This window comes from Narcine bancroftii, chromosome 1 (assembly GCF_036971445.1).
Source record: "Narcine bancroftii isolate sNarBan1 chromosome 1, sNarBan1.hap1, whole genome shotgun sequence".
In the NCBI taxonomy this organism is placed as follows: Eukaryota; Metazoa; Chordata; class Chondrichthyes; order Torpediniformes; family Narcinidae; genus Narcine; species Narcine bancroftii.
The window spans coordinates 273,219,247-273,240,704 of record NC_091469.1 but is presented as its reverse complement, the minus strand read 5'-3'; the positions used below and the strand labels follow the sequence as shown (position 1 = coordinate 273,240,704).

Sequence of the window (21,458 nt, the reverse complement as noted above, 5' to 3'; positions counted from 1 at the left end):
AACAAAGACAATTTCTCTGATAGGGTGAGACCAAGTGAGTAAATGTGACAGCACATTATACTCCTCTGCCTGAGTTGAGTTTTGCTAATAGTAGAGCTTTGAGTTATGCCCAGAGGCTATGCTACACTAAAAATGAGTCAAATTCACAGATGGATGTCTGACAGAAATGGCCATTTCTTTTTTAAAATATTTTTTATTGAGTTTAACATATAAATCATATAATAAAACAGATAACAGGTCATATCATATACATATCACAAACTAAATATAAATGTAAATTGAAAACCTATCCTTAATTATTAACAACAATATTTGTTTAAAAATAATTTTGGATAGAAAATACGTAAAAGTACATCAGGCAATCTTTTGATCTAAACAAAGGATAAATTCTGTCTAATGATATTATCTATGACAACCATATTTAAACCCATATTTAATCTAAAAAAAAAGAATAAACTTTTTTTAGAAACTAAAAAAAAACTAAATTGAATGTATCCCCTCTCTCTAATCAAGGTTACCTTGTAAAAAAAAAGTTGTAAAGATATGGATCAAATAGTGACCTTCAGACACGAGACAGAGAAATAGTTTTGGTGAACAATGTAGTCTAGAGCCAAGGATTGATATTAACCTGTATTTTAAATGAGCATATAATGACATTACTGGAGCACATTTAGACACAGCTTATGAATACAATAACACTTCAAATTTCTAGCTGATCAGATCTCGCAGGTGCAGTGTACTGATGAGTAGTGAAAGTACTATATACTTTCAACAGCCCAGCTGGCTCTGTTAGAACCATAAGGTGTAATAACACAGAAAAACAAGCACTTTTGCCCTACAAGTCTGTGCTGAAGTATTACTATTATTGACCTGCACCCATTCCATATCCCTCCAAACCCCTCCCATCCATGCCCCTGTCCAATTTTTTCTTAAATGTTAAAATTGAGCCACATTCACCACTTCAGCTGTCAGCTTGTTCCCTCACTCCCACCACTCTCTGTGTGAAAAAAATTCCCCTCATATTCCCCCTAAACTTTCCCTTTTCATCCTTAACGCATTCCTCTAGCTTGTATTTCACCTAACCTAATTGCATTTACTTTATCTATACCCATCATAATTTTGATTGCCTCTATCACATCTCCCCTCATTCTTCAATGCTCCAGAGAATAAAGTCCTAACCTATTTAACTTTTTCCTGTCACTTAGTTCCTCAAGTCCCGGCAGCATCCTAGTAAATCTTCTCTGCCCCCTTTCAATTTTATTGAAATCTTTCCTGTAGTTAGGTGATGAAAATTGTACACACAATACTCCAAATATGGCCTCACCACTGTCTTATACAACTTTACCATAGCATCCCAGCTTCTTTACTCAATACTTTATTTATGAAGGCTCATGTGCCATAAGCTATCATTACAACCCTATCTACCTGTGATGCCACTTTGAAGTTCAAGTTTATTTATCATCCGATTTTAACAGTACATTCCAACAATTCAGCGTTCTCCAGTTCACAGTATGAAACAGTACAAGCACATAACACACAAACAATACATTTACATAGAACCTATATACATACATTTAAAAAATATTATTAATAAACAGGAGAGTCATGGGGAGTTCTTTTAGCAGTTCATCAGTCATTCAGCAGACTCATTGCCTGTGAGAAGAAGCTGTTCTTCATCCTGCAGCATCTGGCTCTGATACTTCTGTACCTCTTTCTTGACTAGAGTAGCTAGAAGATGATGTGTGTGGGGTAGTAGGGGTCATCATAGATATTGCGAGCGCTCTTTAAACAACAATCCCGGTAAAACACATTGATGGGGGGAGGGAGACCCCAGTGATCCTCTCTGAAGCTATTATGGTCCTGTGGATTGTCCTCTGGTCCGATTCTCTACCGTACAGCAACTGTATTATACTGTGATACAGTGGCCAGGACACTCTTGATAGAGCTCCTGTAGAAAGTTAACAGAATAGTGGCTGGCAGCATTACCCACCTCACTCTTCTCAGAAAGTGCCATCGTTATTGTGCCTTCCTGACAAATGAGGAGATGTTATGAGTCCAAGATAGTTCACTTGTAAAGTGAACTTCAAAGAAGTTGGTTCTCTCGACTCTCTCCACTGCTAAACTATAATGTGTAGTAGAGGGTGGTGATCCCTAATCCTCTTGAAGTCCTCAATCATCTTCTTTGTCTTGTCTATGTTGAGACTCAGGTTGTTACTCTCACATAATATCACAACATTTTCTACCTTGTGTCTGTCATGTGACTCATCATTGTTGCTAATGAGGCCAACTACTGTTGTGTCATCTGCAAACTTGATGACACTGTTGGAGCTAGATCTGGCGATGCAGTTGTGGGTCAGTAGAGTGTACAGGAGTGGGCTGACCACACAGCCCTGCCAGCCCTACATCAGTGTTCAGCGTAACTGTGCTTGACGTTCTGCTACCAACCCACACAGGCTGTGCTCTTTCTGTTAGAAAGTCCAGAATCCAGTTACAGAGAGGGGTGTTGAGACCTAGAGAGGACAGCTTCTCCACCAGTCTCTGAGGCATAATTGTATTAAACGCCAAGCTGGTCAATGAGGTAGTGGCACAGTTGGTGTAGGGGCAGCACGGTTGGCATAGTGTTAGTGCCAGCTACTGTGCTAGTAATCAGGGCCAAGTTTTGAATCCTGCATTGTCTGCAAGGAGTTTGTACGTTCTCCCTGTGTCAGCATGGGCTTTCCCTGGGGGCTTTGGTTTCCTCTCACCATTTGAAACGTTCCGGGGGTGAAGGTTAATTGGGTGTAAATTGACGACACGGACTTGTGGGCAGAAATGGTCTGTTATCATGCTGTATGTCTAAATTAAATCAAAAATTAAATTAGAAAAGCAGACTGATGTGTGAGGTGTTGTTTTCCAGGTGAGTCTGGATGGAGTGGAGGGACAAAGCTATAGCATCATCAATGGAATGATTCTCTTTGAAATTGAAATGGGTCCAGTGTCTCTGGGAGGTGTGCATTGATACATTCCATCTCCAGACACTTGAAGCATTTCATAATGGTAGAGGTCAGCATCACTGGGTGGTAGTCATTGAAGCCTATTACTGACACCCTCTAAAGTATTGGGAATCATTTTCAGGGAATTTTCTATCTGTATTCTGTAAGGTAAAACATCATGAGATGGGAATGTGTAAGGAGTTACCCTGTACAGGGCTGTAACAAGATGTGAATGCATCCTTGTACTTACAAGATAAGAGAGACATTGATGGATTGAGAGGCAGGAAGCTAGCAGGGAAAGGATAGCAACAGTTTTAGTCATTGGACAAGTAATGATATGATGATGTTCTAAGCATGTATCCAAGGGTATAAAAAATCACCATTTTGCTGATAACGGCAGAATGCATTCTCCGACTAACATTGTTAGTCGCAAGTGTTACAATCCGGTAATAAAGAACAAAGAACCCTGATTTCGACTCAGTCTGGTGTTTGTCTCACTCATTCATGAACAAAGCAGACCTAACAATTCCCATATCCTTCTGTTCTACCACACTCCTTAATGCTCTACCATCTACTGTTTATGTTCTACCTTGGTGTGTATTTCCAAAGTGTAACCACATATTTGTCTGTATTAAATACCATCTGCCATTTTGCACCCCATTTTTCCAGCTGGTCCAGATCCCGCTGAAAGCTTTCCTCTCTGTCCACTGCACCCCAATCTTTGTATCATCTGCAAACTTGCTGATCCAATTTACCACATTATCATCTAGATCATTGGTATGGGTAACAAACAACAATAGACCCATCATCGATCTTTGAGGCACACCATGAATCACAGGCCTCCAGTCAGTGAGGCAATCATCCACCACCACTCTCTGGCTTCACCTGTATAGCTAATATTGAATCCATTCTACTATCTCACCATGAATACTGAGCAAGTGAATCTTCCTAACTAACCTCCCATGTGGGACCTTATCAAAAACCTTACTAAAGCCCATGTAGACAGCATTCACTCCCTTTCCTTTATCAACTTTCCTGGTAACCTCCTAAAAAAAAACTCTATAAATTTGTTAAACATGATCTACCATGCACAAAGCTGTCCTAATCAGTCCCTGACTATCCAAATACCTGTACTTGTATATCTAATTACTTTGAATACCTTCCAATAACTTACCTATTACTGATGTCAGGCTTATCAGTCTATAATTTCCAGAGTTATTTTTGGATAAATCTCTGCCCTTGTCTCTCTCCTATTTTAATAATGTATTCTCCCCTTTCCATTCTCTCCTTTATATGATATATTGATCTCCTGTTTTGTCCTCTACCCTTTACTCATCACTCTCCCTTACTTCTGTGACACATGTAAATGAATCTGTGCATGTGTGACATGCGCTGTGCAGTTAGAAAGGAATAAGCCAAATCTGTCTCTTTGTGTTTCCCCTTATAGTATGTATTATAGAACACTACAGCACAGTACAGGCCTTTCGGCCCTCAATATTTGTGTCGACCCATATATTTGTTTAAAAAAAAGTATTAAACCCTATTGTTTGGGTCAAATGAAGAAATGCATGCAGAGATCCACATAAATTTAAATTGCGAGCACTTGTCTTAACTCTGACCTTGTGCAAGTATCACTTCCATTCCCAAAGCAACAACAATCTGATAAAAAGGCAAGAAAATTAGCCGCATTGTGGATTAGTACAAGAATGGGAACATGACCATGAGGCTTCTCAGTCTTATATTGGAAGCCTTATCATTGGGTGTGTGAGTCTGTTGGTTCACAATGAATGCATCAAAATGTTTTGTTCAGAAAATAATATAGAAGTGGTTGATAATGGGGAAAATGTGCTTGCACCAAACAATGCTAAATAGGAACTTAGGAAACCTATTCTTCTACTTGAAACTTCTTGTGAAAAATACTCTATATTGTGAATCCTTTGATTCCATGGCAAGCAAGAGATATTTGGCTCAGTGGAAGATCACAGAATTGCTTCAACATGAAACTATTAAAAACTGTGGAGAGTTACAAGTTTAGATCTAGGAATCAGAAGTTCAGCAAGGACATTGATTCAATAGCACTGACTCTTGCCACATTTTTAGACTGTGACAAGGTTGTGAATAACTTAAGTGAAAATAATTTAATTCACACAGAATCTTGCATTTGTTTGTGCATGCAAAATTCATAACAGATTAATGACGAAGACTGAAGCTCAAAAGTAAACTCAAAAACACATACATAACAAGTTGCAATTATGGATACAAACAAAGGTGTCCAACACAAAATCTATCCATTTAAGATCTGGGAATACTGAAAAAATGGTACGTTCTCAGCTTGCCAAGGCAATCAGTTAAAACAATTGTAGCCTGATTTCTTAACAGAGAGGTAGTTTTTACAGCAAGAAGCTATGGAGGGGATGCTGATGTGAACAATAATGAACTCAGCTCACAATGCAGTGAATCCACCAGTTTTAATGATGAAAAGAAGCATGATCTCAAGATGAGTACACTTCAAAATGCTTAGGCATTCTATTGGGAAGATAGACAGAAATATTGAAGAACATATTTCAACTATTACAGCTTATACTAAATTTAAAATTTTCAATTAAATTTAGACATACACCATGGTAATGGGCTATTTCGGCCCATGAAAGCGTGCCATCCAATTCACACCCAATTACCTACACCCTCAGTACGTTTCGAACAGTGGGACGAAACCGGAGCTCCCAGGGAAAACCCATGCAGACACAAGGAGAACATACCAGCTCCTTACAATCAGTGCGGATTTCGAACCCAGTGCTGTAAAAGCATTCCATTAGCCACTATGCCAACCACGCCACCCAAACTCACACGTGCTGACACTTTCTCACATTTGTGGAAGGCAGGAAGAACATCAGTCTTCTGTAATTCTCAGCTTGTCTCTCTTGTGAGAAGGAGGAAGTGCAAGAACTGGAATTGAAAACACTTGTTTCCCATATCATCCTACTCCAAATTGTGCCACTAAGTAAGAATGGTTAGAGAAGCCCAAAGGAAACAAATGCAACAAGGGTGCTCGAGTTTAACAGCGAGACATTAATTAGCAGTGCCCCTTTGTTCAACAATATCCTGTCATATTTTGCTGTTGAGACGATCATGAGATTATGTCTCATCATGGAGAGAAACAATGAAAAATAACAGAATAGAATTTGCTGTTAATACCAATTGGCAAATCTGATATTTGGAACTGAGATCTTGGTGTGATAATTCAAAATTGTGAGATACAAAGATAAATTCAGAAGTCTACACATAAACCATTAATTGCAGAAAAAATATTTGAAACAATAATGAAAGTCTTGAGCAATGGGACACAAATACTTAATTTATTGCTTGATATCCTTGTTTGTAACCAATAGGTGGCACCACAAGCCAAGGTGGGTGAAAAATGAAAGTGCTGGTGTTTGGGTGTTACCTAAACAGATAGTGTGCAGTGGGCAAATGAATGTTTTGTCAGAGATCTGCCATTTCAAAATTCAGTAACGTATATTGCCCAGAGCTACTGAGCTTTATGGATATTATAATTATGAACTTTGGGACACATAATAAGCTTAATTCCATTTTCCTATTGATTTTCACATATCTTATAAGGCTGAGCTTTGAAAGCTTGAGTACCATAGCTTGGCATGTAACCTGTAATTTAAAAAAAACAGAGAAATGCTGGAGGAGCTCAGCCAGTCTTTTCAGTGTCTAAAAAAAGCAAAGATATATTGCCAAAATTTCTGGCCTGAGCCTTTCTACAAGGTCTGGATTTGAACAGAAGTGTCAATCTTCACTTCTGCTTTGTTTGTTTATTGATGTGACTGATGCACGATCAATTGCACAAAGACTGGAAGTTATTGGAACTGAAGACTTTTATTAGCAAAAGATGGACGGCATCCCTTGTGTTGTGGGCGCACCCTGACCCGGACTCGAACTGGGCGCAGGATTGTGGCATGACCATCTTTATGGGTGATAAAGGGGAAGAGTCACGAGCCGACCAGTGAGAGCAGGGTCAAACATAAAAGGTCATATTATTTACATATACAAAAGTGGTTTCACCACATTCATCGCCTCTTTTAAAAGAATTCCCAGGTAAAGGGTGTGGTTGTGGTCAGGTGACCTCATAAATTCAATCTGTCTGGTGGCCTCTTTTGATGTTCTGACTGGAGTGTCCCCATCTGGTGGGCTGTGGTGGTCTCCATCAGCTCTGTCTGCTCCACCTTGGTTGGCCCGGCTGGGGTATGGTTGAGCCAGGAGGGTGGGGATAGGGAACTGAGGCCCTGGAGAGCTGGGGGGGTGGGGGCATACCTGTTGGCTGGTTGAAATGGGGGCAGTCCAGATGCTTCCTCATGTGCCCAGTCCAGGATGGATAATGTGTCCTTGCATCTGTCTGGGAATGCCATTTAGGTGTACTGTGGGTTAGCGTGGAGCAGCTGGACCCTCTCGACCAGAGGGTTGGACTTGAGGGTCCTTACATCCTTGTGAAGTAGGACGGGCCTGGGGAACATCAGCCAGGTGGGTAAGGTGGTTCCCAATGCCGATCTCCTGGGGAACATAAAGAGTTTCTCGAGAACTGTATCGGTGGCCATACACAGGAGGGACCGGCTAAGGTGGAGGGCCTCTAGGATTTCTTGCCAGTGGGAGACAGGGAGGCCTTTGGACTTTAGGGCCAGAAGCACTGCCTTCCAGACTGTGCTGTTCTCCCGCTCCACCTGGTCATTCCCTTTGGGGTTATAGCTGGTGGTCCAGCTAGAGGCAGGTTGTTCAGAGCCTTCATGACAGTAGCTGCCAGTCATGTCTGGGCAGGGGATGGCAAAGAGGAACTGCGCGTATTCATTGATGATGTTGATGAAGTACACATTGTGGTTTGTAGAAGATAGGGGTCCTTTGAAGTCCATACTCAGACTTTCAAAGGGGTGAGTGGCCTTGATCAGGTGTGACCTGTTGGGCTGGTAGAAGCGCGGTTTGCACTCCGCGCAGACTCAGCAATTTTTGGTCAGCATCTTGATGTCCTCAATGGAGTAGGGGAGATTACAGGCCTTGATGAAGTAAAAGAAATGGGTGATCCCGGGGTGGCAGAGGCCATCTTGCAGTATCCACAACTGGTCATCTGCGCACTGGCACACGTCCCTCGAGACAGAGGCTTTCCGGGCCAATGCAGTACGTCATAATTGTAGGTGGAGAGCTCAGTTCTCCACCTCAGGATTTTGTCATTTTTTATTTTACTTTGCTGCTGGTTGTTGAACATGAAGGCACCTGCCCATTGGTCAGTCAGCAGGGTAAAATGCTTACCATCGAGGTAATGCCTCCAGTGCCGTACTGCTTCGATGATAGCCTGGGCCTCTTTCTCGATGGAGGAGTGCCGGATCTCAGGGCCTTAGAGGGTGCATGAAAAAAAACGCCACGTGCCTGCCAACCTGTTTAAGTGTGGCAGCCAGGGAAAAGTCCGATGCATCGCCCTCCACCTGGAATGGGATGGACTCGTCCACTGTGTGCATCGTGGCGATGCTGGATTTGGGGGTTTGCTTTGACTTACAAACTTTTGCAAAGTATTGCTGATCCGGACTCGAACTGGATGCAGGCTTGTGACATGACAGCCTTTAGGGGATAAAGGGGAGGCAGCCAGTGAAAGCAGGGTCAAACATAAAAGGTCATGTCATTCACATATACAATAGCCGTTTCACCACAGTGACTGATGGTCATTAGTTACTTCTGATTTCATTGACTCCATTACACAGTGTTACTGCTGAATTCTGGAATCAATGAGAGTTTTCAGAATGAGATCACAAAGCTGTCCAGTAAAAATCACATGGTATGTACAATAAAAAAGTATAATTGATTTACTCAGGCACAGTAAATGTGCTCCCCAACCTGATAACCCTGTCTTCTCCAAAGGAATCAAGGGAAATCACTTGGGAATGACATTGGTCTAGTTTCACTATTAAACACACTATAAAACAAATGTTTGGTTGCTCAAGAGTGAGTTTTAAGCAGATTACAATTTTAAGATATAATTACTGCAAAACAAAGTTTATGCAGATAAAAGGTGAACTTTGTGTCACATAATTCCCTTATATAACTACAGTATCTTGAAATATAATGAATTTTCAAATATTTTCATAAAATGTATTTATGATATTTTATCACTGTTTAATCATATATGTGTATTCCATTCCTGGAGAAGAGTGCTGAGAGGAATCTGGGTAAGCATCAATTTTTAATATCATTTAGGCATACAGCATGACAACAGGCTCTTTTGGCCCACAAGCCAATTGATCTTCAACCCCTATTATGTTTTTGAATGGTGGGAGGAAACTGGAGCCCCCAGAGGAAACCCACAAAGACATGGGGAAAACATCCAAATTCCTTACAGACGGCGCCAGATTTGAATCTTGGTCGCTGGCACTGCAACAGTGTCACACTAACAATTTCACTAACCATGCAACCCTTTTAATTTTTAGTTACTTCTCTTGATATCTTGGAAATTATTGAGTATTTTAAATATCAGTGATATTCACAAATGTTCAAGGTGTTTGACAATTGAGTAATGCTGGGGTGTGAAGGTAGTTGTCAAAGTATGTTTTCTGCTGTAGATGGGCCAGATCTTGTACTAGGTCACTCGGGTAATAATATTACATCTTACAACGCCTTTCCACTGTATAGTAACTCTCCATTTTAGACTGAAGTGAATTTAAATAGTAAGAAAAGACCAGTGTATGCAGAAATGTTAATTCTTTGCTTAGCACATAGGTGGTTGATATGCACAGGAAACATACAGGCAGCAAATTCTGGCCCATAAAATAGTTTTGATTTCTACCATTGACTTCAATAAGGAAAAGATCTGACTATCTTTCTCTTCTGGTGTTAATTAAAGAATAGATATCACAGGTTTAATTGTCTTTGATGAATTATCTGATTGCATTGTAATTCTCCTCAGTGCCCTGATTAGGGAAGGATAAAAGTAGAAATTTCATTTTTTAAACTATAACATTTACTTTGAACTAATTGTTGCTTTACACTCCACCCAAAACTCACTTAATCTTAGTGCAACTAGCAAGCTTCACTGGATGAAAATTTTTAAAAACTGCAGCTGCTGAAAATCTGAAATAAAAACAAATGCTGGAAACATTTGTGGAGAGAGAAACAGAGTCAATATTCAGGTCAGAAAGCCTTCATCAGAATGTGAGAGTCTTTAACCTGAGGCATATTAACAATGTTTCTCTTTCCACACACTGTTTAAGCATTTCATAATGCTTTGCAGTACTTTAAATCAAAAATGGAAACCATATGCAGATAACACCATCAACTCAACACTCACCCACATATCCTCCATTACCTGCACACATGCCCTGGCCCCCTCCTCCCCATGTGCAATAAGGAAAAGATTCCCCTTGTCCTCACCTACTACCCCATCAGCCTCTGTGTCCAACATATCCTCCTGTGCCATTTCTGCCACCTACTACTTGATCCCACCACTATACATATACTCCCCTCCCCACCTTCTGCAGGGACCTCTCCCTCCATGACTCCCTTGTTCACTCCTCCTTCCACCCCCAATCAAAATTGGCAAAATTAAAAGGCCTCCTACTTCCAGGGAAAAGCTTGATTAATCTTCTTTCCAACAATGTATAAAGTGCCAGGCAGACCTTGACTTTAGCTCATTCCCATTGTTAGGATTTAGGCAAGAAGATGCTGGTGTACATAGAAGATGTGACTACAGGACATGCTCCAAATGTACCCACACCTCCTTCCTCACCACAGTTTGGGGCCCCAAACAGTCCTTTCATTTGTGAATCTGCATCTGATGCTCCTGTTGTGGTCTCCTCTACATCGGGGAGACTGGACAGAAACTGGGGAAATCACTCTGTTGAGCATTTTGGCTCTGTCTGCAACAATAGTGTGCATCTCCCAGTGGCCACCCATTTCAATTCCCCATCCCATTCCCTTGCTGACATGTCTGTCTATGCTTTCGTGCACTGCCAGATTGAGACCACCTGCAAATTGGTGGAACGACACCTCATCTTCCATCTAAGCCTCCTCCAAATGGATGGCATATTACCTCCCACTCTTTATCTTCCCCCTGTTGCCTTTCCCTCAACTTTGTTTTTCTCTTTTTCACTCTCTCTCCCCTTTTCCCTTTGTCTCCTTCACAGAGACAAAATTATCTCCTCATCATATCCAATTAACACCTTTTGTTGGACTCCTCCCCCTGCCAGTCTTCAGTCATTTTTCTTAACGCCTTCCTGTTCTTTGCTTATACTTTGAAGAAGGACTCAGGCCTGAAATGTTGGTACCTCTTTGGAATTCTGTGAGACCTGCTGAGTTCCTGCAGCAGTTCCATAAATTTTTACATAATCTATGAAATGTAACTGCAGTAGAAGTCCAACGTATTAGCCACGTGGCACCTGTTTCTATTTTCTGAGGAGATTAAAGACAATTGGCCAAAAGATTGTGGGTTGTGTATATGAATGTTCAGTACAATGTCACTATACAAATTTTAGTTAAATCCCACTGCAATAAATAAGCATTATTTAATAAGCATTTTCAACAGGCAGATGGAGGTGAGATTCACTCTGGTGGAATAGCTGAGGTAGAGTATTTGGGGAAAGGAAGAGCTCTGACTCCACATCTGCTTCATCTCACTCCTAAAACTGAGTGAAGGAGATTGAATAAATGTAATACATCCTTTTGTGATGTAGTTCACAGAGATGTGTGCACCCACCATCCCTGGTCAAATTGACACCATAATACAAATTGTGTCAAACACTTCAGTGAGTCACTTATCAGCGATATCATTCTGCCTGTATGTGCTGCCTCTAGAATAAAAGTGATTTATCAAATTGTTTATTTAAGGAAGGTATTTGTCTCCAAGCTACCCTAATTTAATTGCTCCCATCAGTCTGTTTACAGGCACTTCAGTAACAGAGTGGTTAACTAGCTCCATTACAGAAGGGTAGCTCAGTCCATCATAAATTGTTTGTCTTTTCTTCTTTGTGGGTTCAACTTGACTGATTTACAGCCAAGTCATCCCTGAGATTCTGAATTTTATTTCCTGTTGACCTCCACCACGGTTAAGTCAGCATTCTTGTCCTCTCTTCCTGGTGCCTTATCTGAAAGACTTTGCTATTTATGTGTATCATTAAAGAGAGGGGAGGCAGTTTCTAGTGAAGAAAGAATGGGCCAAATCTGAATAATTTAATTGGCGAGGAATTCCTTTGCCTCGCCCTGATCAAACGTCAGCCAAAGACATTATTCACGGACAGAAACTGTTGGATTTGCCAGCTTCCTCTGTGCACATCAGCATCACCTTGCCTACATCCTAACAATGGTAATGACCTAAAGTCAAGGTCTGCCAGGCACTTTATACATTGTTGCAAAGAAGATTAATCAATCTTTGGCTGGGAAGCAGGAGGCCTTTTAATTTTAACTAAAAAGAAGCAAACTGCATTCATTCACTTCATGATACAAACCCGTTCTAATTCATGCTCAAATGGTTATTTCTTATCCTGAAAACAGCAACAATTCCGATTTATTGTCAGAATACATGCATGACATCACATACAACCCTCAGATTATTTTTCTTGTGAGCCAGGCAGAGTTACCACATCAGTAAGGCAAAAAAAATTGTACACAATGTGCACCTGTAAACAAATAAAGAAATATAAATAACTCTGCAATTCAGAGAGGAGAAAAAAATGAACAATAAAATGTAAGAGTCCTTAAATGAGTCCCTGATTGAGTTTGTCGTTGAGCAGTCTGATGATGGAGGGGGAGCAGCTGTTCCTGAACCTGATGGTGCAAGTCTTGTGGCACCTACGCCTCTTTCGTGATTGTAGCAGCGAGAGCAAAGGGTGTGCTGGGTGCATCCTTGATGATCGCTACTCTCTCCGATGTCAGCTTTCCCTGTAAAAGTTCTCAATGGTGATGCAGCCAGTCAGCACATTTTCCACCTGTAGCACTATTGATCAACCACATTAGACAGAAGGTTGTGATTAATAGGTTTTAATCACCTTAAAACATCAACACATCATACATGTTGCTGGCCTGGTTCCAGGGCAGGTACTGAGGGAAGAGTTTGGGTGAAACAGCCTTTATTAGCAAGTTCTGCATATAAGAAGTTAGTAAGCCCTGAGGGTCGGGAAGGTGTGAATAAGGACAATGACATGATGGGACACCGACAGGATACCTCTGATCCTCCAAGTTCACAGAAACAGCAGGTAGGCAGACAGATTGCCTAATGCCAAACTCATCCAGGAGGCAGAAGAATGTAAGGGGGAGGGTACCTCTACACTGAAATGAACTGTATAAAAGTTGGGTGAGCCCCAGTATGAGTGCGTATTCCCAGGGTAAGGGGAAGCACCCAACTTTGCATTGTTGTATAATAAATGTTCTTTGTTCTCAATTTTTGTCTCGAGCAAATTCTGTGAAGGTACTTCTGTTTCTCACAAATGAGGGCTCGTCCGGGATCCCACTCCCTCCACAGTGCCCGACGACAAGGGTAGGTGCACCCTGGCTGATTCAGCTGGACTCACGGACGGCGGGTGACTGGTCAGAGGATGAAGCGAGTGATATCCGAGAAGAGGCATTGAGAACAAACGATGGGAGGACATTAAGGAAGCGCACTAGGAATAGCTACTGGATCCCGGTAAGAGGAATTTTACTTACCTGTTAGTATGGGAGGTGTGAGTAGCATTGGAGATAGTCCTAAGGAAGGACGGGTCGATCAGATAACTAAGCAAAGTCCATTAGGATTAATGCTATCTGATTGGGGTGCGGGGAGAACCCGCGGGAAAGACAAACAGACCATGGTCAGGTATTGCTGTCTGGAATGGGTTAAAAGCCCGATAAAAAGGAATTCAGTATATTGGCCAAAGTTCGGATCCGATGATGACTGGATGTGTCAGGCATTGAACATCTGGCTCTATCAAAACCAAAGAGATAATATTGAGAGCAGAAAATATGCAGCCTGTTGGCTCAGTGGATTGGTTGATCAACTGGTTTTGAATGAAAAGGAATGTAAGGACAAGAAGGATGAGGAACCTTTTGTCCGTGAAACACAAGGATGGGATGTGTTACATTCCCTTCCTCCACCTTATGCTCCTCCTATGCCGGCTCCTATCTTTCCCCTCTCTCCTATGCTCTACCCTTCTTCACCTTCCCCTCCTCCCCCACAGCTAAAGAAAGGAGAAGAAAGTAGGGGTGGTATGATGACCCGTTCACAAAGTACTAGATTACCACCTCAATTGACAAGAGAGGGAGGAGACTTGGACTCAAAACAGTGTGAGACCCTCCGGGAGGAAAGGGCAGAACCCTTTGATTCATTTCCCGGAGAGCAGGAACCTAGACATTATAAGCCAGAAATTAACTGGATGAGACCTTTACGGGAAGTTCCCGTGGGAGGGGGTCTTGGTTTCGTAAATGTGCCCCTGACTAACTTTAAGAGAGAAATGACCTCCCTGATAGACAATCCTCAGGGATGTGCCGAACAATTAGATCAATTTTTGGGACCAAATATATATACATGGGATGAGTTAACATCGATCTTTAGGGCTCTGTTCACTTTGGATGAACGTGGAATGATTTGCCAGGCAGGGATTAGAGTCTGGGATAGGGAACAGCAAGGGGGACCAGAGGCGATGCCTGGGGAACTTAAATTCCCCCTGGCAAAACCAAATTGGGATAAGAATACTAATGATGGTCACACATTAATGGAGGAATATAGGGTTAATCTGATAAAAGGAATCAAGGAATCTGTTCCAAAGGGACAGAATTTTAAGAAAGCATTTGAGGTTCCCCAAGGTCCCGAGGAGACCCCCTCTGCATTTCTGAATAAATTGCATACGGCCATACAGCAATATGGGGGTCTGGATATAGAATCCCCAGCGGGTGAACAATTGGTATTAACGGGCTTCATTACAAACTCAGCCCCAGACATTAGAAGGAAATTGCAGAAGACTGAGAATTGGCATGAACAGGGAATAACACAGCTTTTACAGATCGCACAAAGGGCATACATCCAGAGGTCTGAGGATAAACAGAAAGGGAAGGCTAAGATTTTGATGCAGGCAGTCAAGGAAGTCGTGGAGGGACAGCAAGGAAAGGGTAGAGTCTGTGTACCAGCTCCTGGACGTTGGGAGGAGCACCAGAAGTGGGGAAGTAGAGACCAGAGCAGAGGCAGGGGTAGAGGAGAATTCCGGTGACGACGACCATTCCTGGAACCCTGTGGAGACCCTGGTAGGAATTGGGAAACAGGAGCATTAGTTTGCTACCATTGTAAAAAGGAGGGACACTTTAAGAGAGAATACCCAATGCGAGCCAGGGAGACGTGATCTTATGCCCTGATGGAAGCAGATTATGAATAGGGGGGTCACGGTTCTCAGTAAATACACACCATGGGGCTGCACGGAGAACCATTGGTAAATTTAAGCATAGGACCCCACAGTGACAAGATGACCTTTTTAGTAGATTCTGGGGCAGCCCGGTCTAGTATTTTACAACCACCCGAGGGTGTTAAGATAGAGGGGACAGTGATGATTTCGGGAGTAGGAGGAAGAGATTTTACGGTCCCAGTATTAAGGGATGTAAGAATAAAAATGGGAGAAAAGATAATAACAGAGGATATTTTACTAGTTCCCCAAGCCGGAGTTTGTTTGTTAGGACGAGATTTACAGGACCATTTGGCTATCGGCACCAGGCCACTGGTATCAGGTATCGGGGTTCAATTGTATGTATTGACGGAGGAGGATCGGGAACTAATAAATCCTGGAGTATGGGCAAAAAGAGGCAATAGAGGAGTGTTAGATATTCCTCCCCTGCAAGTTACTTTAAAAGATCCTGAGCAAGTAATTAGACGAAAACAGTACCCAATTCCTATGGCTGGCCGAAAGGGGCTGCAGCCAGTAATTGACCAGTTGGTGAAAGATGGTATACTCGAACCTTGTATGTCACCTTTTAATACCCCAATTTTACCTGTCCAAAAACCAGACGGTACCTATCGATTAGTGCAGGACTTGAGGGAGCTGAACAAAATTATTCTCACCCGTCACCCTGTTGTACCTAATCCCTATACGATAATGGGTAAAATCAATCTCCATAGTAAATGGTTTAGTGTGATTGACCTCAAAGATGCTTTTTGGACCTGTCCATTAGCAACAGAGAGCAGAGACATGTTTGCCATTGTGAGAGATGGGAAAATTGATGTAAAATTATGAACATGGAAGAAACTAAAAGACAAAAAATTGGCATGAGCAGGGAATAACCCAGCTTCTACAGATCACACAAAAAGCATTTGTCCAGACATCTGAGGATAAGCAGAAAGCAAAGGCTAACATTTTGATGCAAGCAGTTAAAGGAATAGTAGATGAGTAACATGAAAAAGGCAGGGACTGTGTGCCAGCTCCTGAATGTTGGGAGAAGCGTCGGGAGTGGGAGAGTAGAGACCAGAGATAATTTCATAAATCATGACTTCCCACTTCAGTCACTGACCAATATTGATTAAAATTCATGCTAAAAATTAAATGTCATAAATGATCGTTTTTCAATACTGTAGAATTAGCGAATTTAACTACCAGTTAATTCCAATTTATGAAATAAATTGTATTCAAATGTGATTTTGCACAGGGAGTACCTGAGAGTTGCGTGATGTTATAACATTTGCAGGGAGAAATGTTTGCGCAAATAGGGTGAGTTCTACACATCTTATTTTAAGTGTATGTAAGATAAAGAAAGGATCTGATGTGTAAAGTGGCTGGATCAGCCAGTTGAAGGGGGAGTGTGCATGTCCCTTTAAGTGCACTGTGGCACTTGAAATTGAGGCTTCAGGCTCTTGTCTTGCAGTTAGAGGTATGGAGCCCTATCAATAGATTTAGTACATTTCTTCTACACATTCAGCAGTCAAGGTCCGTGAGTTTAAAGATCACCCACCTCTGGAGAATAAAGATACCTCTGGGGATTCCTATGGGGATTCCTATAAGTTTAATCATTCATTTCTCTGGTGCATTTTCCTCCGGAGTGAAATTAATGCCTCAGCACAATTTCTCTGTATTGCTGCTGTTATTTAATTCATGATAACTTTCCCCATTCATCAGGTTTATATTTAAATCCGGTAGTGCGGAAGTTACATTGTAAATAATCACGGAGGTAAACCTTGCGCGACTGGATTCAGCTTAATGGAGAAATAAACCTGCGAACTGGTCTATGGTGGTGTGTGAGTACTGCAATAGGTGGAATATGATTTAAATTGGTGGCATCGTTCAGAACAATTGGGCGCATAGGAATAATAATAGCATTAATTACTCACAGATCTTGTACCTGATACTATTCACTACGTCCCGGCTTCAGGACTGGGAAATTGGCATAGTACAGAGAAATTGGCATGGCACCAATATTTCTTGATTCACTAATGACTCCACAAGCTCCAGGATTCATGCAGCAAAACTTTAAGTACAATATTATAGAATCTAGCTGGTACTTAAATGATTGTGTGTGCAATCAACATTGGAAAAATATGAAAGGTAATACAGGTGCTCCCCTACTTATGATTTTACGATGACACAATAGCATGACTGTCATTTACTTTCATATAATGTGTTAAAGGTCATCACAAGCATCGTTGATTTTTCCAATAAACTTTGATAATTCCTCTAAGGTAAATTTTTTGTAGCCTCGTTGGTTAATCACATTTTCGGAAAGCTTACAGGGACTGTTGGGAGAGAGCAGGGTAGTGGGATCCGTATGGGGACTGATACAGCGCTGTCATTAGAGAGTGGGGCAGCGGGATCCGTATGGGGACTGATACAGCGCTGTCGTTAGAGAGTGGGGCAGCGGGATCCGTATGGGGACTGATACAGCGCTGTCGTTAGAGAGTGGGGCAGCGGGATCAGTATGAGGACTGATACAGTGCTGTCAATGTTAGACAAGGTACGTCTCCAATTAAGATTTTTTTTCAACTTATGCTGGGTCTGCTGGAACGCAACCCTATCGTAAATTGAGGAGCACCTGTGATGTTCTTCTATCTACAGCCAGCTTTAGATAAACTCTTATCATTCTGACAAATCTAGGTCTAAGTCTAATTTTCCTCCAGCCTTTGAGCAAGCGCTTCCACTGCTGCATCTTACTGATCACCTCCTCACCAATGAATCAGAAGACCATGGTGTATGGCACTCACTGCACAAGCAGTCTGAAAATGTGTACAAGCCTGTTCAACTTCATTTTACAAAATCAACAATCGGTTCCAAGCTCCCCAATGCTCTCTGTGGAGAGAAAATTGCCAGATTTTTACCCTCTTAATGCCCTTGGTTATGTTTGCCTCTTCTCAAAGATTACATGGCTGCACAGAGGAGCAAGGCTGAAAGTGCCTTGAAGTAGTCTGTTGGCTGCACTTGTGACCTTTAGTCAGAAAATGCATGGGCTCTTGTCTCACTTTGGATAGTGTAGCAGTTAGTTCAACTATATTACAGTGGCAGTGATGAGTACATCGATGTGAGGGGGTTGGAGGGTAATGGGCAGGGAGTAGGTAGGTTGAACTAGTTGGAATATCATGTAAATCGGTGCGGACTAGAAGGGCCAATATGGCCTGTTTCCGTACTATTATATGGTTATTATATGGAATATGGTTGTGAGCTGTGGCACAAGGCATTTAATTTTACAATTACAATAGCGATGTTAAATAATCGTCAAATTCATTGCCGTCGGCAGCAAAAAAGACATGTCTTATTCCCACTCGGCTATTTTAAAATAAATTCAGTTACAATACAGTTAATATCACTCGCTGAATCATTATGGCTAATTGTGTTCTTAAGGCAGAACTAAAGGTTGAATATGTTTCAAGTTCTCTTGCAGGGGCTCTTGTGCTGCAATGTCTGTTATGTACTCACTCTAACAAATTGGAGGGTTGTGCCCCATACAGACAAGCAGCTCCAACTGCATTTTAATAAGGTCTAACATATTCAAAACCCATGGAAATATGGTTTGTGTTTCATTTTACAATTTTTACACTAACACAAAGGAAAGTCAGATTGTTATTCATTTTATTAAAATCTAGTGATTGGTTATATGTAAAAGCATGGCAAGAGGATCAACTAAAACCTGCCTGGGATGGTCCCTACTGTGTACTTTTAATTACAGACACCGCAGTAAGAACAAGAGAGAAAGGCTGGACCCACATTCAAAGAAGCAAACCAGCTTCCGAACCACAACATCACGACACACAGACTCAACCCTCAACCTGGCGTGCAGTTCCTCATCCTTCAGACCTGAAACTTACACTGCGCCATGACAAAGTGCCGTAATGTTACATTTATTGTTGTATTTTTAACTGTTTATTTTTTTAACTGTTTATTAATTTATTGGGGTATTGTTTGTTAACTGTATATGTCACTTCAGTACTCACTATGTTTTAAGTCCTCCTGGAATAGGGGCAGCAGAGGTTACAATTGTGCTACTTTACAGTGTAGACAGGGCATAGATTTAGGGCATTTTCAATACGGACCAGGGGGAACACAGTAGCGATAGTCAGTTAACAGCCTACATAGTGATTAATCAATGTACATTTCACACATAGGGAGAGACTCACAGGCAAGCTGCAAAACACAATTAAATCACGAGAAACAATCGCCCCCCCCCCCCAGCTTGGTCTCTTTTCATCACCCCGTGAAGGGGAGCACCAGTTACCAACAACGTGAGCTGCTTGGCACCTCAATATCAGACTCCAGACAGCCTTCGGAGATCGGTGGCCCTAGGGTTCGGGGCTGAAGAGGACATCAGATACTAGCCACAATTCAACGGAACCGCCTGACTACTGCTACTCGTTCGCTGCTGAAGGCAGCGTTTCTCACATACTTCGTCAGGACAAAGCTTACAAAAGTCGGGCGGTTAAAGACACTGCTTCAAGATTTCAACGTGAATCTGCCCATGCCCATGTTCAGACGTGGCAACTTCGGACTGATGTGGGATGGACTAGACTCTTTACTGAGAACTGGAGCCTGATACTCGCAACCCTAATAAGCAGCTGGACTCGCTACTCTGACCTTCATGGTGCTCCCCTACCTAAAGACTTTACACAGGTATTACAATTCGGTTATTGACCAGCTGGGTAAAACAACACCTTACACTTGAAAGATCAGTATTACTGATCTAAAAGAAAAGTAAGGAGTGGGGGTGGGGGGGGGGGGGATCAGTCACACTGACACCAGTAACCAAAGATCAGTAACACTGATCATGGTGAAAGATCAGTGTTACTGATCTAAAAGAAAAGTGAGAGATGGGAAAATTGATCTAAAATTATGAACATGGAAGAAACTAAAATTCATCAGTTAATGGCTGTAACCAGTACAAACAGGATGAGCTTGGGGATTAGGATGCAGGAAAGCAGAGTCAGCACGATTAACATAAGAATCTTCTAGTCTTTGTGACAAGACCATAAGACTAAGATAAGGAATGGTAAGGTACAATAGAATGTAGGAAGTTGAGGTAGTCTGGATCAGATAAAGGTCTCCTAGCCCTAGATAGAAGTACCAAGTCCTACATATCTAATTAGCTAACCTTACACAGATTTATACACATTAAATTAGCCAACCCTAGATAGGATGAGTCAACTCTGCATACCAAGAGACTGTAGCCCCGAGAATCAGGAAGGTGTGAATAAGGACAATGACATGATGGGACACCCACAGGATACCCCCTGGTCCTCCAAGTGTACTGAAACTGCACGTAGGCAGGAAGGATTGCCTATGCCAAACCCATCCAGGGGGCAGAAGAATGTAAGGGGGAGGGCACTCTGATACTGAAATTGACTGTATAAAAGTTGGGTGAGCCCCAGTATGTGTGTGTATTCCCAGGGTAAGGGGAAGCACCCAACTTTGCATTGTTGTAAAATAAATGTTCTTTATTCTCAATTTTTGTCTCGAGCAATTTCTTTAAAGGTACTTCAATTTCTAACACCTTTGAATGGGAAAATCCTTTTACTGGACGCAAGAATCAATACCAGTGGACGGTCCTTCCCAGGGCTTTACAGAATCACCAAATTTATTACTAGACGAGGCTCCTCGGAGAGAGAATTGCCAGTTGATACAATATGTTGATGATTTGTTAATCACGGGAAAAACGTACAAATTAGTTAAACAGTATACTGTTGAACTTTTGAATTTTCTGGAGAATAAGGGTCTCAGGGTGAGCGAATCCAAATTACAATTTGTTCAATCAGAAGTTAAATACTTAGGTCATCTGGTGAGTCAGGGGACTAGGAAAATAAGTCCAGAGAGGATACGTGGTATTCTAGAGATCCCACCTCCCAAGAATGCCCAAGAACTTAGGAAATTCCTTGGTTTAGTGGGATACTGTAGAATCTGGATTGAAAATTATTCTAGCCTGGTCAGATTTCTCTATGATAAACTCACGATTCTAGGGGACGAAGCTGTTGTCTGGACAGTGGAAGAGATTAAAGATTTTAACTTGGTGAAACAGCGCCTTATTAGC

General features: G+C 41.8%; 1 protein-coding gene and 1 long non-coding RNA gene across 2 annotated transcripts in view; one reads left to right on the top strand and one right to left on the bottom strand.

Moving 5' to 3' along the window:
- LOC138755780 (myeloperoxidase-like) overlaps nucleotides 1-2,262 on the bottom strand; it is a 41,979-nt gene extending 39,717 nt beyond the window's left edge. Inside the window, exon 1 of the mRNA XM_069922421.1 lies at nucleotides 1,991-2,262. The gene's annotated coding sequence lies outside the window, so the exon portion shown is untranslated. The remainder of the gene's footprint in view (nucleotides 1-1,990) is intronic.
- An 8,418-nt stretch (nucleotides 2,263-10,680) lies between these two features.
- On the top strand, nucleotides 10,681-20,101 carry LOC138743803 (uncharacterized). The gene is made up of 3 exons (XR_011345074.1): nucleotides 10,681-13,629; nucleotides 16,605-16,666; nucleotides 19,110-20,101. It is a non-coding gene; the product is annotated as an uncharacterized lncRNA (long non-coding RNA).
- Nucleotides 20,102-21,458: the final 1,357 nt, after the last annotated feature.